This window comes from Chlorocebus sabaeus, chromosome 4 (genome assembly GCF_047675955.1).
Source record: "Chlorocebus sabaeus isolate Y175 chromosome 4, mChlSab1.0.hap1, whole genome shotgun sequence".
Lineage (NCBI taxonomy): Eukaryota > Metazoa > Chordata > Mammalia > Primates > Cercopithecidae > Chlorocebus > Chlorocebus sabaeus.
The window spans coordinates 84,231,851-84,243,717 of NC_132907.1; positions in this window are offsets into that span (position 1 = coordinate 84,231,851).

The window sequence follows — 11,867 nt, forward strand, 5'->3', positions numbered from 1 at the left end:
GGGGGCAGGTCTTTCCCATGCTGTTCTTATGATAGTAAGTCTGACGAGTTCTGATGGTTATTGTAAGGGCGAGTTTCCTGCACAAGCTCTTTTTGACTGCTGCTATCCACGTAAGATGTGACGTCCCTCCTTGCCTTGATTGTGAGGCTTCCCTAGCCATATGGAACTGTAAGTCCAATTAAACCCCTTTATTTTGTAAATTGCCCAGTCTCAGGTATATCTTTGTCAGCAGCATGAAAACAGACTAATACAGGCATCAGGCTATGTGCAGAGTTATTAATAACTTAGCATATTTGGAGTATCTCCCTTAGTTTCACAAGAATTAGATGATGCTTGTCTCTCAACCTCAAACGGGCTGTTTTATGGAAGCGTTGTGATTTGGAGTCTGCAGGGTCTTTAATGGCTTTTTGAAATTGTGGCTTGTTAAGTAAACTGTACAGTAAGGATTTTCCTGCAGAGGTTAGTGTGGCTTCTCTAACTGGCTGGTTTAAATTTTTATCAGTTATTAGATTAAGGACATCGATCAAATTTGTACCTGACACGAATTAGGGAATGAGAGCTACTATGTTGGCTGTCAAAAGTAGGTTTTATAAATGCAGGTACAGATTGAAATCGGGGCCAATGCTAACTTGATAAAATTGAAAACAAAAGAAGTATAGTTTAGGGGTGATATAGCCTAACAGGACCTGTGATAAACAGAGATGGGGATTTCCATGAACACTTGGGCTGATTACTTAAGCAAACTCCCATCTGAATGCATCTTCCTCCAAAAGCATGACCCCCAGGAACGCAATCCTGTGTTTCCCAGGTGTCTCAGGTGGACTCCTCAGACCCTCGGTTAGTTCTGGTGTTCAGACTCTGTCAGATGCTTAGCTCCATTAAGTGCACGTGAGATCAAGGTCAAAAGAGTTAAGAAATGAGATTTTCTTCCAGATACACTGTGTTCACCATTGCTGGGAGATAGTGTGCACAACATACATTGCAGCTCAACAGAATAGAAGAAATGCAAGGTTTTTGACATTTAAGCCACGCAGCTGGATTCCATTCCTCTGCCAAAGTACTTTTCTTGGTGGCCAAAGGTGTTAAAGACCTGACTGTGAAGAAATAAGTGTTCTGAAGTCCAGGAGCTTCCAAGCTTGTGCCGTTGCATTTATTTCTTAGCTTATCCCTGGCTGAGCACATTCTGGGAAAAGCTTCGTAGTCGTTGCAGTGCATACTTCAGGAGTCTACTGAGGTCAACAAACAGAAGAACAAGAAGTACCCTTGGGGCCCTATGTGCCTTAGTGTGACCAGCCTTTCATTAAGGCACCGGAAGTCACCTGGACCATGGAGCTGTTCTCACCTGGCTGTGCAGTAACATGCAGGCCTCTGACCCAGCTCGCCTGTCCTGGAGTAGGGATGCTAGGGGGTCCGGAAGGTGGTGTGCAGACACTGCCTGCCTCCTACCCCTGCCTCTCTGTCTTGCTAGCAGAACCCTCCGTTTCTCAGATGTCAGGATCGATGTGCTCAGGGAAGAGAGGCCCTATCAATTACCCAATTCCATTCTCCTTTGTCATGGGTGTTGGGGTGGGCTGTGGGCATGTGACCTGGTTCCTACCAATGAGATTTGAAGGGAAGTCTGCTAGGAGCTTTGGGAAAGGCTTTTGTTGCTAATAGAAGGAGTTACATGAGGAGCAAGCATCCTTCCTGTTTTTGAACATGCTGTGTAAGACGGTAATGCCTGGAGCTTTAGCAGCCACTCTGTAACCATATGGGGAAAAAGGAAGATGGAAGCCAAGATGCCGAGGCTGGTGGAGCAGACAGATGGAACGATCCTGAGTCTTGGGGATGCTGCTGAGCTGCTGCACTGACCCTGAGCCTCCTAATGCGAGATGTCTTGTTATGTGAAGTAATAAGCCCATGTTGTTATAAGTTGCTTTTACATGGATGTTGTGTTATTTGCACCCTACATCATCCTGAAGGAGGAAGGAGGCTTGTAAGGCTAATCTGGGGCAAGGGGAGCCGACAGTGTGCAGTGCAGGCTTGGTGAGGCTACTCTCTTCACCTGGAGAGGACTAGAGGACTGGAAGGTGTGTCCAGAGCATGTGAGGGATGGAGACTTCCCAGGGGCAGGGAGCCCCACTCACAGAGTAGCTCCTCCTAGGAGTGGTGTCTGGGGGAACTCCACCTAGTCAAGAGGGCTGTGCGTTTGGACCAGACTTGCCAGGTGATCAGACGGCTCCTGAGGAACACCAGTCCCCCCAGGAGGGCGTCCTGTTCTTAGGGGTATGGGCAAGCCACAGCATAGCCTCAGCCATATCCTCACACCACAGGGAGCTTTATAGGGGAAGAGACTACTTCTCAGGATTAGAAAGGAATTAGGGAAACCAAGGTCACTTTCCAACTGCTCTTCTTGGCAGATGGGGTTACCAAATATAGGAGCTGGTAACTTAGAAGAGCCACCCCCAGTCCCAAGCCCTGTCACTATCCACTCTTCTCCCAGCTCTAGCCATCATCTCCTTAGTCCTTATTAGGAAGGGATGTGGAGGGAGCCGTACTTCCAAAGGATTCTCCAGTGGGATGGCCGGGAACAGGCCAACCATACCTCTAGCATGACAGTCCAGCTGGTTGGCTAAACAGGCTCCAGAAATTCCACTGTCCCTGTACCCCCTGTACTGGGGATACAGTTGGCACCATCCCTCCATGGGGAGGTCTTCTTGGGCAGGGTCTCCTCTGAGCCTCCCCTTCCTGGTTCACAATGGGGGATGCCTTTGGTGTGGCCTGTCCCTAAACTAACAATAGTTTAGAATGGATGAGATAAAAAACTAGAAATAGAAAAAAGGAACAGAAGTCACACTGATCAACAGAAATACATTCCGGATGGTCAGTGCCTTGAAAACATATCCTAGGTGGCACAATTAAAGAGGCCGTGAATGTTTACTCTGGACGAGAGAATGTTTGGAGGCAGCATGACAGATATTTTCAGTCCCGGTTTCACGCCATTCTCCTGCCTCAGCCTCCTGAGTAGCTGGGACTACAGGCGCCTGCCACCTCGCCCAGCTAATTTTTTTTTTTTTTTTTTTTTTTTTGTATTTTTAGTAGAGATGGAGTTTCACCATGTTAGCCAGGATGGTCTTGATCTTCTGACCTCATGATCCGCCTGCCTTGGCCTCCCAAAGTGCTGGGATTACAGGCTTGAGCCACCGTGCCTGGCCTTTTTTTTTTTTTTTTTTTTCTTTTTAAACCAAGGGTAGTTAACTTGCTCAGAGTCACAGCCAGACACAGGAGCACTGGATCTTTCTTACACTCAGTTGCTTCCCTGGAAGAAAACCTGTTCTGCTTGGCTTTGGGGAGCAAAGTAGGGTCATTGGGTGGATGTTGAAGGGACATAAAGTTTAAGCTCAGTTTAAACTCAATACAAAGTACCGTCTTAACAAAGTCATTAAAAGTTAGAATGTGTTGCCTGTGGGCATAGTTCCTTCTTCCCGGAGATGTGGAGTGGAGTCTGGACAGCCACTTGGTGGGGATGTTGTAGAAGGGATCCATCCACAGGCAGGCATGGAGTCCTAAAATGACCCTGAACCACGAGGAGTTTTCCAGTCTGAGCAGGGCCACCTGAATCCTTTCAGCAGACCTCCACGCAGGTCTGTGAGGCACTAAAGCAACATTTGGCAATAAAAATGTGTCACGTAACTCTGTCTAAACCTAGCATCCCCCTAAACACGAGGGGACTGTGGCAGTTTTCCACTCTGGTATTGCCTAACAAAGTAGCCAAAATATTGGCAAAGGTGATGGATGAAGATAAACGGTATCCGAATCCAGCCAGAAGTGTGGATGCTCAGAAGAGAAAGCTGGAGTCTGTCAGATCCCAGAGGGTTCAGCTGGAGCTAACACAATGATGCTTACTCCATGCCAATTAGAACTGGGGGACTGTTCTTGAAGCCCCTGGTGGGAATATGTCACTAGTGGTGTCTCATCCTCTTTTAAGTGACACTGCTTCATTGCCAAGGGAGCAGCCTTATGAGGACCAACCCTTGCCCCTTCCCAGCCCTTTCCCAACAGATGGGATCAGTGCTGGGCCTGTGAGCCAAAGCAAGCCAGGCTGTAGGCTGGCCAGCAAAGTGGCCGGCAGGAAGAGATGAGATGGCAGCTTCCATGTTGAGAATTTAGGGAACAGAAAGATTGGGCACATAGAATTAACGTCATGAGACTGAGGCCAGAGGAATGACAATGGCTGTGAGAGAGATGGGGAAGAACAGTCAGGCTTTTCTCTGAGTCCAGGGAGCAGGCCACTGTCCTGAGGGGTAGGACCATGCCAGGGGCTCACTCCATCCACTGGCCAGTGGGGCCTTGGGCCGTGAGTTCAGCAGGAGCAGAGCTGCTGCTGAACCTCAGAATGTCTCCGCCTGTCTCCTCATCTGATTCCATTGAGTGTCATGTTCCTGGAAGAACTCCACTTACGAAATAAGTGATTTTATGATGAATGGAAATACCACTTGCCACGGCAATTATTAAACACAAAGAACTTATTATCCCCCAAAGACCATGCGGGCTATATATTTAAATAGAAAAATGTACATTTATATACATGTAAGAATAGCTGCATTTAAATAACACAGTAAGGTTCCTGTGCTCAAATAGCAAACTTGAGTTATCTGGGACTCCTCTTAGGCAGAACACCTTATTCCTTCAGAATGAGGTGCTCCTGTAGTAATGACACATTACGATTATATTGGAGTTGGAACACTTGTGACTCAATGGACTGATGCAAATTGAACATGAGCGGAAAGATCATATAACTTTTATAGGTGAGGGAAATTAGATGTCTTCTTTTTCTAATTTAATATTATGGTGTGAACATTATCCAGGAAGGATTGATAAAACAATAGTTCATTGATCGCTAGGTTTAATTTGAAGCTGGAAGGGAGGAATCAAGTTAGTTTTCTTTTCTGTAATATTGTGGGATGAAAAAGTGGGCCACACAATTCTTTTTTAAAAGAATCCAAATGTCAGAATAATTCCACAAAATGCACATGTATCCCACACTGGGTGGTACATGAAAGTGGCACGGTCTGATAGGGTTTGCTGTGAAATGGCTTTGTAGTGTTTCTCGTGTGGACTGTGAGAGTTAAAGGAGGGACAGGGTGACATGATGCATTAGGCTGAATCTAGGTAAAGCACAGCTAGCAGTTAGCAGGATTGTGAGGCAGGTAAAGCTTCCACCTTGCAGGGGATTTTCCCTTTCTGCTTTCCTACGCCTCATCTCAGGCACTTACCCTTCGTGATTTTATCACATGGCTTTTTTTTTTTCACGTGCCCACTGATCTTTGATTTAAGTGTTAGATTACATATTGCTATTTTTATTTATTATATTTTATATATTATATTAATTATATCTTTATTATTTTATTTTTATTTTTTGTGGGACAGAGTCTCACTCTGTCGCCCAGGCTGGAGTGCAGTGGCACAATGTCAGCTCACTGTAACCTCCACTTCCGAGGTTCAAGCAATTCTCGTGCCTCAGCCTCTCAAATAGCTGGGATTACAGGTGCCCGCCACCATGCCTGGCAAAATTTTTTGTATTTTTAGTGGACACAGGGTTTCATCACGTTGGCCAGGCTGGTCTTGAACTCCTGACCTCAGGTGATCCACCAGCTTCGGCCTCCCAAAGTGCTGGGATTACAGGTGTGAGCCACCGCACCCAGCCCCGTCGTTATATCTTTAAAGGCCTTGTCTCCAAATACAGTCACGATCTGAAGTACTGGGAGTTAAAACTTCAGCATATGAATGCTGGAGGGGAACACAATTCAGTTCGTAACCACACCTTCCTAGGTTAATTACAGCATCATTTAATTAGTAAGTCACTGCATGCAGCCTAGACGGGTATTGGTTGGAGACTATTGAAGTACATTGCTAGTTTATGGAGCAGCTGTGAGGAAGACTGTCCAGTGACCTGCACCAGTTCATGGGGGATTCCCCAGATGCAGCCTTCTCTGCTATCACATGCACTCTGCCCGGCACAGGTTAAATGTAACCAGCTTTACAGACAAGGCAGTGTTATTGGGACCCCTCTCAAGACACGTGCAACTTCCAAACCTGAGCACTGACAGAAGCGATCCTGGTACATAGGGAGGTAACTTGGGCAGTCCAGGCGGGTAGCTGAGGGGAGCTGAAACTGCTTGAGGGGATGATAGTACTACTAATGATAAATGGCGTGGGGATGCTGCTTTGGGGATGACAGGCACGTGAGCACTGAAGGATTTACACCTCGTTGCAAGCCCAGGACCGACAAGGTGAGGACTGGCAAGGTGGGGTGCCCCTCTCTGGGGCCGTGCAGGCACTCCTTTTACGTTTTCTTAAGACACTACTGAAAGATCTTCATGTGGAGAGCCATTTCCTTTCTTGCTGAAGGTTCTAATTCTACTCTTGTAATTCAAAGCTAAGCTCCCCTTGCCTAGGAAAAATTGCCTGTGAACCAACACAACTTTCAGGTTACTCTGACATCATTCCTCTGCCTGCCAGTGGTGTGTGTTAATTGGTGTTATAGTGACAGCTGTAGCACAGCAGACCTTGAGTGCAAAAACAAGAGCAGAACAGTGTAAGAGTTTCTTCCATTTATGTGAAGAAGAGTGTTCACATGTTGATGCATGCACACGTATATGTGTGCTTGTGTGAGCATACACATGCACTTGCATATCGTGTTAGAAATAATCTGTGCAGGCTGGGTGTGGTGGCTCACGCCTGTAATCCTAGCACTTTGGGAGGCCGAGGCGGTCGGATCACCTGAGGTCAGGAGTTCGAGACCATCCTGGCCAACATGGCAAAACCCCATCTCTACTAAAAGTGCAAAAATTAGCCAAGTGTGGTGGTGGGCGCCTATAATCCCAGCTACTCAGGCAGCTGAGGCAGGAGAATCGCTTGAACCTGAGGGGTGGAGGTTGCAGTAAGCCGAGATTGTGCCACTGCACTCCAGCCTGGGTAAAAGAGCAAAACTTCATCTCAAAATGAACAAAAATAAATAAAGGAATAATCTATGCATAGATTAATACAGGAAATTGGTCATCACTTGTGCCTGTGGGGAAGGTGGATGGGGATTGGGACCCGAGAGGAAGACTTCTTCTTCATTATATATTTTAAAATGATTTTTGCATTTTTTACTGTGTTTAACTATGACTTTTCAAATAAAAATTTTTGAAGACTTGCACATTTGAATAGAAGATTAGCTTTGATTCACGTATGAGATGCAACTTTTTTTTTTGATATGGAGTCTCGCTGTGTCGCCCAGGCTGGGGTGCAGTGGCACGATCTCGGCTTACTGCAAGCTCCGCCTCCCAGGTTCCCATCATTCTCCTGCCTCAGCCTCCTGAGTAGCTGGGACTACAGGTGCCCGCCACCACGCCCGGCTAATTTTTTGTATTCTTAGTAGAGATGGGGTTTCACCGTGCTAGCCAGGATGGTCTCGATTTCCTGACCTCGTGATCCACCTGCCTCAGCTGCCCAAAGTGCTGGGATTACAGGCGTGAGCCACCACGCCCGGCCGAGATACAACTTTTTAAAGCAGGTATGGAAGAGAGAAATACTCAGCGACGCTGTGGGACTGAAATAGACTGAACTATCCTGACCATGTACAGTAGTAAATAATGCTCCGGAAATCAGAGCCAGGGTACTTCAGGACAAATCCATTAGCATTCAGAGTGAAGCTTTCCTGAAGATGGAGAAGGGAATTTCAGATGACTTGCATTGGGTAAATAGTGTTAGTTCCTGATGTGATTTTTTTTTAGCTTCTGTGTCTTTCCCCCTTTTCTTTCTGTTATGTTTTTATAATAAAAGAAAAAGACAGAAACATACTATTTGTGAGATTTAGGCCAACAGCTTAAAGAACCAAAAAAGTTAGCAAGAGGCAGACAGAGGGTGGGCAGCGAAAGGCCGTCGGACTCAGCCTGGAGGAGCAAGGGAGCAGCCTTGGGCAGAACCCCCCTTCTGGGTGGGTCCTTCCCATCCCCTGGCTGCGGTGGGTGATGCCTGGTCTCCAGCGGCCCTCCCTCTGCCCTTGGCCCCCATTGTCCTTTCTTGACTTCTCTGAAAGTTTAGTGCTACCTTTTAGAACTGGTTATGTCCCGCACCAGATTTTGACAGCAGGATAGAAGCCAACACAAGTTCTCTTCTGCTGTTTGTATTGTCTAAAAGAGGACATATTGCGTGAAGAGCACATGATGCACACAAACAGCACGGAGAGGAACCTTTAGGTTCCTAACCCCAAATGACCATCAGTCCTCATCTAAAATATTTCTTTTGTGGTTTTGGAGTCCCTGCAGAAATGTGTCCAGAAACAGGCCATTTGCTCCCAATTCTTAAGGCAGCCTGTTTTACCTTGAGGCACCCCTGTCAGAATGTCTTTCTCTTTTCGCTTTTCTTTTCTTTTTTATTTTTTTGGAGAAAGGGTCTTGCTCTGTCACCCAGGCTAGAGAGCAGTGGTGCAATCACTGCAGCCTTGACCTCCTGGGCTCAAGAGATCCTCCTGCCTCGGCCTCTTGAGTAGCTGGGACTACAGGAATGCACCACCACACCTGGCTAATTAAAAAAAAATGTTTTTATAGAGAAGGGATTTCACTATGTTGCCTAGCTGGTCTTGAACTCTTGGGCTCACGTGATCCTTCCACCTTGGCCTCCCAAAGTGCTGGGATTATAGGGACCACACCTACCTTGGAAATGTCTTCCTATACCTGGCTAAAACCTGGCTCTCTAGCATTTGCCACCCACTGGCCCTAATTTCACCCTCTGGGGACCACGCTGAGCAAATCTAACACTTTCACTATGGGCTAAAACTTGGAATACCGGAAGGTCTCTCGTTTCCCCAGTCAATCTTCTGTTCTTACAGTTCTTTATGTAACCCAGTGGTCCCCTAGGCTGGTAACTCTCCTAAACAGAAGCTAGGTTGTAAATCATCTTTCTGGAATGTGGCTCCTAGAGCCAGACACAGCCACTGGTGTGGCCCACCTAGTGCAGAAGAGAACAGACCACCCATTTCCTTGCTTTTGAATGAGGCTGGAACATCATACTCTCAACTTCTGTGGAACGTTTGCTTATACTTCTGTTAAGCTACATATACTACATAATATATCTTATATAAACCACGTAAGTGGAGTTATTTTTGACCTGAGTGGGTTTTATGTTTTTGAAGCAAGTGAGGAACCTGAAATATATTCCTTTTTAAATTTCATCATGTTAGATTTGCCCCATTGCTATGGGTTATTTAGGGCTTTTTGGGTGTAAATTTAATCAATCATTTGGTTATCTCTGTGTACTTTATGCCACATGCGACTTTAATAACCATGCGATCAGTGTTCTTGTCTATGTTGTCTGAGAGGAACAGACACAAACTTTGAGACAGGGCTGGGATCAGACACCTGAGACCTCTCTAGCAGACAAATTGTATCTAATTTGTGCTGTTGTTAAGCGCTCTTAGGAGATTGTTCATTTATATACTTACTTATTTTTTTGAGACAGCTCTCCCTCTCTTGCCCAGGCTGAAGTGCAGTGGTGTGATCATGGCTCACTGCAGCCTCTACCTCCTGGGTTCAATTGATACTCTCATCTCAGCCTCCTGGGTAGGTGGGACTTATAGGCATACACCACCACACCACCTGGCTAAGTTTTGCATTTTTTTTTTTTTTTTTTTTTTTGTAGAGACAAGGTTTTTCCATATTGCCCATGGGTGGTCTCAAACTCGTGGGCTCAAGCGATCCACCTGTCTTGGGCACCCAAAGGGCTGGGACCACCGCACCTGGCTGATTGTTGATTTAGCTGATAATCTACTCAATGATGCTCTCTTCTAGCTTCTGTTTCTCTGTTTTGACCATAAGGACCTTCCTAAAGTCCAATTAGTCCAAACTGGAAGTTTTAATAGCAAATTTTCTCTTAGCATAATGACTAATTGAGAGAACATTTCACTCTACTAACATTTGTCATTTATGATATGTCAAAACATGTCTTTTGGGGAGGGGGTGTTCCAAAAATACAATTATTTATTTCACATTGATCATATTTCTGATTTTATTTACAATTTAATGAATTCTTTTCCACTAACTGGTTTTTTCCTGTTCACTGGTTGACTGAGCTGACTTCTCTTGTCCTCGCTCCACCGCTAACTTGGTGTATTTTTGACTGTCCTATCTGTCTTGCCTCTTGGGCCCTGTGGGTCCTGGCATGTGCTGTGTGCTCTTTCTGTCCTTGATAGGATCATTGGCCTTTTCCTTCCATATTTACATTTTCCCCAATACAATTTTTTATTTTTTTTTTAGACAGGGTCTCACTCTGTCACTTAAGCTGGAGTGCAGTGGTGTGATCTTGACTCACTGCAACCTCCACTTCTTAGATTCAAGTGATCCTCCTACCTCAGTCTCCCTAGTAGCTGGGACCACAGGCACGTGCCACTATGCCTGGCGAATTTTTGTATTTTTAGTAGAGACGGGGTTTCACCATGTTGGCCAGGATGGTCTTGAACTCCTGATCCCAGGTGATCCGCCCGCCTCGGCCTCCCCAAGTGCTGGGATTACAGGTGTGAGCCACTGAGCCCGGCCCCCAATACAGTTTTTGATTGCAAAATTCATGCCCTAATGGAGTCTCCTGTCGTGTGCCTTGTTTACATTTAACTAGGCGTCAACCCTTTTTTTTTTTTTTAAATGTTTCATTTTGTAGTCTATCTGCTGATGCGGCATCACTTTTGTTTCCAGCAAATGAAAGGAAAACATTTCCACCCACTTAGGCAAAAAGAAGAAGCACTTGAGTGCTCAGCAGTTCTCTGAGATGAGATAAGTGCGTGATAGATTTGTATTTTATTCTGCTTCACAGTTTGGCTCACGTGTAGGTGTTTTGTGTCTTCAGTCGTTTGGTGATTATTTCTTCAGGTTGGTTTTACTCAATGCCATTTGAGACAGGAATTTTATCCTGTATCAGGGGAGTTTTCATTGAAACAGATGATTCTGATTTTTTTTTTTTTTTCAGGCATAAAGAATTACTTTGCTACAGAACACAATGGATAATGTTTAGACTGATATGAACAAACAAATATTTCAAATTATCCATATGACTATTGGTCAAATCATACAACCTGCTAGCAAACATGAAAATAATCAGATTGATTATGATAAATTCTTTCCCAGAAGCAAATGAACTATTGCTGAAATTAAAACAAGAAAGAGGATTTTACTGCTCAATTTGTGTGTGAAGGGAAATGATGGACAGTGATTTGCAATTTATAGGCAATTTTCCCCCACAGCAGGAGAAAGTTTCAAAGTGGGCTTGATAGTATTTTCTTTCAGTTTTCAATCCTTCGTTCAGAAAAACCAATATTCTGTCTTGAGAAAATAGAAATATCTTCTGCATGTAGGTTGATAATGATAAGTTATGTAAGTGCTATGTAGGAATGTTTTAGTTTAATGTTTCCAGGTGTTAATGGAAGAATATGAAAGTCATACACTTAAAGAAATTGAGGTATGATTTACATAGAGACAAATTCACCCTTTTTGGTTTACAGTGCTGTGAGTTCTGACAGTTCATGCAGTCACATAGCTGTCACCACAATCAAGAGGTGGAAAAATTCCATTATCCACAAAATTCCATTGTGTCCTCTGAAGTCACTCCTCTCTAGCTCCTACTTCCTGGTAACCACTGATCTGTTTTCTGTCCCTATAGTTTAGCCTTTTCGTTCTTTCTTTCTTTTTTTGAGATGGAGTCTCACTCTATTGCCCAGGCTAGAGTGCAATTAGTTTAGCCTTTTCTATAATGCTGTGTAGGTGGACTCACACAGAATGTAATTGCCCTTTGAGTCCAGCTTCTTTCCCTTAGTATAATGCATTTGAGTTTCATCCACGTTGTTGCATGTTTAT